Source organism: Triticum dicoccoides, chromosome 3B (assembly GCF_002162155.2).
Source record: "Triticum dicoccoides isolate Atlit2015 ecotype Zavitan chromosome 3B, WEW_v2.0, whole genome shotgun sequence".
NCBI classification, from domain to species: Eukaryota; Viridiplantae; Streptophyta; class Magnoliopsida; order Poales; family Poaceae; genus Triticum; species Triticum dicoccoides.
Window position 1 is genome coordinate 261,906,117 of NC_041385.1, and position 6,626 is coordinate 261,912,742.

The following is a 6,626-nucleotide window of genomic DNA, read 5'->3' on the forward strand; positions in this document are numbered from 1 at the left end:
TACGCTCTAGAGACAGCTACATTCACTTTAAATAGGGCACCATCTAAATCCGTTGAGACGACACCGTATGAATTATGGTTTGGGAAGAAACCTAAGCTGTCGTTTCTAAAAGTTTGGGGATGCGATGCTTATGTCAAGAAACTTCAACCTGAAAAGCTCGAACCCAAGTCGGAAAAATGCGTATTCATAGGATACCTTAAGGAAACTGTTGGGTATACCTTCTACTTAAGATCCGAAGGCAAGATCTTTGTTGCCAAGAACGGATGCTTTCTGGAAAAAGAGTTTCTCTCGAAAGAAGTAAGTGGGAGGAAAGTAGAACTTGATGAAGTACTACCTCTCGAACGGGAAAGTGGTGCAGCGCAGGAAACCGTTCCTGTGATGCCCACACCAACTGTAGAGGAAAACAATGATGATGATCAAGGTGCTTCGGATCAAGTTGCTACTGAACTTCGTAGGTCCACAAGGACACGTTCCACACCAGAGTGGTACGGCAACCCTGTCCTGGAAATCATGTTGTTAGACAACGGTGAACCTTCGAACTATGAAGAAGCAATGGCGGGCCCAGATTCCAACAAATGGCTTGAAGCCATGAAATCCGAGATAGAATCCATGTATGAAAACAAAGTATGGACTTTGACAGACTTGCCCGATGATCAGCGAGCGATAGAAAACAAATGGATTTTTAAGAAGAAGACGGACGCGGATGGTAATGTTACCATCTATAAAGCTCGACTTGTCGCTAAGGGTTATTGACAAGTTCAAGGGATTGACTACGACGAGACATTCTCTCCCGTAGCGAAGCTGAAGTCCGTCCGAATCATGTTAGCAATTGCCGCATACTATGATTATGAGATATGGCAGATGGACGTCAAAACGGCATTCCTTAACGGGCATCTTAAGGAAGAGTTGTATATGATGCAGCCGGAAGGTTTTGTCGATCCTAAGAACGCTAACAAGGTATGCAAGCTCCAGCGATCCATTTATGGGCTGGTGCAAGCATCTCGGAGTTGGAACATTCGCTTTGATGAGATGATCAAAGCGTTTGGGTTTATGCAGACTTATGGAGAAGCCTGCGTTTACAAGAAAGTGAGTGGGAGCTCTGTAGCATTTCTCATATTATATGTAGATGACATACTCTTGATGGGAAATGATATAAAACTTCTGGACAGCATTAAGGCCTACTTGAATAAGTGTTTTTCAATGAAGGACCTTGGAGAAGCTGCTTACATATTAGGCATCAAGATCTATAGAGATAGATCGAGACGCCTCATAGGTCTTTCACAAAGCACATACCTTGATAAGATTTTGAAAAGGTTCAAAATGGATCAGTCCAAGAAGGGGTTCTTGCCTATGTTACAAGGTGTGAGATTGAGCTCAGCTCAGTCACCGACCACGGCAAAAGATAAAGAAGAGATGAGTGTCATCCCCTATGCTTCAGCCATAGGATCTATTATGTATGCCATGCTGTGTACCAGACCTGATGTAAACCTTGCCGTAAGTTTGGTAGCAAGATACCAAAGTAACCCCGGCAAGGAACACTGGACAGCGGTCAAGAATATCCTGAAGTACCTGAAAAGGACAAAGGACATGTTTCTCGTTTATGGAGGAGACGAAGAGCTCGTCATAAAGGGTTACGTCAACACTAGCTTCGACTCAGATCTGGATGACTCTAATTCACAAACCGGATACGTGTATATGTTGAATGGTGGAGCAGTAAGCTGGTGCAGCTACAAGCAGAGCGTCGTGGCGGGATCTACGTGTGAAGCGGAGTACATGGCAGCCTCGGAGGCAGCGCATGAAGCGATTTGGGTGAAGGAGTTCATCACCGACCTAGGAGTCATACCCAATGCGTCGGGGCCGATCAAACTCTTCTGTGACAACACTGGAGCTATTGCCCTTGCCAAGGAGCCCAGGTTTCACAAGAAGACCAGGCACATCAAGCGTCGTTTCAACTCCATCCGTGAAAATGTTCAAGATGGAGACATAGAGATTTGCAAAGTACACACGGATCTGAATGTCGCAGATCCGTTGACTAAACCTCTCTCGCGAGCAAAACATGATCAACACCAGGACTCTATGGGTGTTCGATTCATCACAATGTAACTAGATTGGTGACTCTAGTGCAAGTGGGAGACTGTTGGAAATATGCCCTAGAGGCAATAATAAAAGTATTATTATATTTCATTGTTCATGATAATTGTCTTTTGTTCATGCTATAACTGTATTATCCGGAAATCGTAATACACGTGTGAACACATAGACCACAATATGTCCCTAGTGAGCCTCTAGTTGACTAGCTCGTTGTGATCAACGGATAGTCATGGTTTCCTGACTATGGACATTGGATGTCGTTGATAACGGGATCACATCATTAGGAGAATGATGTGATGGACAAGACCCAATCCTAAGCATAGCATAAAGATCGTGTAGTTCGTTTGCTAGGGCTTTGCCCATGTCAAGTATCTCTTCCTTCGACCATGAGATCGTGTAACTCCCGGATACCGTAGGAGTGGCTTGGGTGTATCAAACGTCACAACGTAACTGGGTGACTATAAAGGTGCATTACAGGTATCTCCGAAAGTATCTGTTGGGTTGACACGGATCGAGACTGGGATTTGTCACTCCGTATGACGGAGAGGTATCTCTGGGCCCACTCGCTAATGCATCATCATAATGAGCTCAAGGTGACCAAGGTGTTGGCCACGGGATCATGCATTACGGCACGAGTAAAGTGACTTGCCGGTAATGAGACTGAACAAGGTATTGGGATACCGACGATCGAGTCTCGGGCAAGTAACGTACCGATTGACAAAGGGAATTGTATACAGGGTTTTGATCGAATCCTCGACATCGTGGTTCAACCGATGAAATCATCGAGGAGCATGTGGGAGCCAACATGGGTATCCAGATCCCGCTGTTGGTTATTGACCGGAGAGTGGTCCCGGTCATGTCTGCATGTCTCCCGAACCCATAGGGTCTACACACTTAAGGTTCGGTGACACTAGGGTTGTTAGGAAGACTAGTATGTGACTACCGAATGTTGTTCGAAGTCCCGGATGAGATCCCGGATGTCACGAGAGTTCCGTAATGGTCCGGAGGTGAAGCTTTATATATGGGAAGTTGTCATACGGACACCGGAAAGTTTCCGGGGGTTATCGGTATTGTACCGGGGCCACCGGAGGGGTTCCGGGGGTCCACCGGGAGGGGCCACCCCTCCCGGAGGGCCACATGGGCCGCAAAGGGGAGGGAGCCAGCCCCTGGAGAGCTGGGCGTGCCCCCCACCTTGGGCCCATGCGCCTAGGGTTGGGGGGGAAACCCTGAGGGGGCGCCCCCCTTGCTTGGGGGGCAAGCCTCCCCTCCCTGGCCGCCGCCCCCCCTCTAGATCCCATCCAGAGGGGTCGGCCCCCCTTGCCCCTTCCCCTATAAATAGAGGTGTGGGGGGAGGGCTGCTGAACACATCCAAAGGCGCAGCCCCTCCCCTCCCCAATACCTCTCCTCCTCCGTTAAGTGCTTGGCGAAGCCCTGTCGGAGTACTGCTGCACCAACACCACCACGCCGTCGTGCTGCCGTTGGAGCGAGCTTCCTCAACCTCTCCTTCCCCCTTGCTGGATCAAGAAGGAGGAGACATCTCCCGTCCCGTACGTGTGTTGAACGCGGAGGTGCTGTCCGTTCAGCACTTGGACATCGGTGATCTGAATCACGTCGAGTACGACTCCATCATCACCATCCCCTTGCAAGCTTCCGCACGCGATCTACAAGTGGTATGTAGATGCAAACTCTCTCCCATGACTCGTTGCTTAGATGAACTCATAGATGGATCTTGGTGAAACCGTAGGAAAAATTTTAATTTTCTGCAACGTTCCCCAACAGCATCACACTTACTGACCGGCTCTACTTCGACCCACTTTGTGAACTTATCAACCGCCACCAAGAGGTGAGTCTTTTTATCTTTGGATCTCTTAAAAGGTCCAACCATGTCAAGCCCCCAGACTGCAAACGGCCAAGTAATTGGAATCATCCTCAACTCTTGAGCCGGCACATGAGCCTGTCTTGAGAACTTCTCACAACCGTCACATTTACTAACCAGATCCTCTGCGTCTGCGTGAGCCGTCAGCCAATAAAACCCATGACGAAAAGCTTTAGCCACGAGAGACTTTGACCCGGCGTGATGACCACAATCTCCTTCATGAATCTCACGGAGAATTTCTTGGCCTTCTTCAGGAGAAATGCAACGCTGAAAAGCCCCTGTAACACTACAATGATGCAACTCGCCATTGATAATCATCATGGACTTAGACCGCCGGGTTATCTGCCTGGCCAAGGTTTCATCCTCAGGCAACTCGCCTCGTGTCATATAAGCCAGATACGGCACCGTCCAATCTGGGATGATATGAAGAGCCGCCACCAACTGTGCCTCAGGGTCAGGAACAGCCAAATCTTCCTCTGTAGGTAGCTTGATAGAAGGGTTACGCAAAACATCCAAGAAAGTATTAGGCGATACCGGCTTACGCTGAGATCCTAGCCGGCTTAAGGCATCAGCCGCCTCGTTCTTTCTACGGTCAATGTGCTCCACCTGATAACCTTTGAAGTGCCCTGCAATTGCATCAACCTCCCGGTGATAAGCCGCCATGAGAGGATCCTTTGAATCCCACTTGCCTGACACTTGCTGAGCCACTAGATCTGAGTCGCCGAAGCACCTTACCCGACTTAAATTCATCTCTTTAGCCATCTGGAGACCATGGAGCAAGGCTTCATACTCAGCTACATTGTTAGTACAAGGGAACATCAACCGGAGTACATAACAAAATTTATCACCCCGAGGGGAAGCCAAAATAACTCCAGCCCCCGAGCCCTCCAATTGTCTAGACCCGTCAAAATGAATTGTCCAATAGGTATTGTCCGGCTTTTCCTCAGGCATCTGCAATTCTGTCCAGTCATTGATGAAATCCACCAGCGCTTGAGATTTAATAGCTGTGCGTGGCACATATTTTAAACCATGAGGCCCAAGCTCAATGGCCCATTTGGCGACTCGCCCTGTGGCCTCTCTGTTATGAATAATATCCCCCAAGGGGGCAGAACTAACCACAGTGATGGGGTGGCCCAAGAAGTATTGCTTAAGCTTCCGGCTGGCCATGAACACTCCATAGACGAGCTTCTGCCAGTGCGGATATCGCTGCTTGGACCCAATCAGTACTTCACTGATATAGTAAACCGGCCGCTGAACCGGGTGCTCCTTGCCAGCCTCCTTGCGTTCCACCACAATAGCCACACTGACAGCATGGGTGTTAGCAGCTACATACAGTAACAAGGGCTCCTTGTCAATGGGAGCAGCAAGAACCGGCGGCTCAGCTAACTGTCTCTTCAGATCTTCAAAGGCTGTATTGGCGGCGTCACTCCAAGTAAAGCTATTCATCTTCTTCATCATCTGATACAGCGGCATAGCCTTTTCCCCTAACCGGCTTATAAACCGGCTTAAAGTGGCGATGCGACCCGCCAAACGCTGGACATCATTAATGCACGCCGCCTTGGCCCGGGAGGTGATGGCTTTGATCTTCTCTGGGTTAGCTTCGATGCCTCTGTTAGAAACCAGAAAGCCCAAAAGCTTGCCTGCAGGCACACCAAAAACACATTTAGCCGGGTTAAGCATCATCTTATAAACCCGGAGATTATCAAAGGTTTCCTTGAGATCATCAATCAAGGTATCTTTCTCTCTGGATTTAACCACTATATCATCCACATAAGCATGAACATTGCGTCCAATCTGATCATGAAGATAATTCTGTACGCATCGCTGGTAAGTCGCCTGGGCACTCTTGAGCCCAAAAGGCATTGAAACATAGCAGAAGGCTCTAGACGGAGTAATGAACGCCATCTTCTCCTGGTCCTTAACAACCATCTTGATCTGATGATAACCAGAGTAAGCATCCAGAAAGCTCAAACGCTCACAACCCGCCGTAGCATCTATGATCCGATCAATACGAGGGAGAGCGAAAGGATCAGCCGGACAAGCTTTGTTTAAGTCCGTGTAATCCACACAAATACGCCAAGTGCCGTTTTTCTTGAGAACAAGCACCGGGTTAGCCAGCCACTCTGGGTGAAACACCTCAATGATGAACCCAGCCGCCAAGAGCCGTGCCACTTCCTCACCAATAGCTTTCCTTCTCTCCTCATTAAACCGCCGAAGAAATTGCTTGACCGGCTTAAACTTTGGATCGATATTAAGAGTGTGCTCAGCGAGTTCTCTCGGTACACCCGACATGTCAGATGGCTTCCATGCAAAAATGTCCCGATTCTCATGAATGAACTCGATGAGCGCGCCTTCCTATTTGGGATCCAAATTAGCGCTAATACTGAACTGCTTGGATGAGTCGCCTGGGACAAAGTCGACAAGCTTAGTCTCCTCCGCCGACTGAAATTTCATGACCGGCTCATGCTCTGTAGTTGGCTTCTTCAAGGATGTCATATCCGCCGGGTCAACATTGTCCTTATAGAACTTTAACTCTTCCGTCGCGCAGGCCGACTCAGCATAAGCCGCGTCACCCTCTTCACATTCTAGAGACACCTTGAGGCTCCTGTGTACCGTAATGGTTCCCTTATAACCCGGCATTTTGAGCTGCAAGTACACA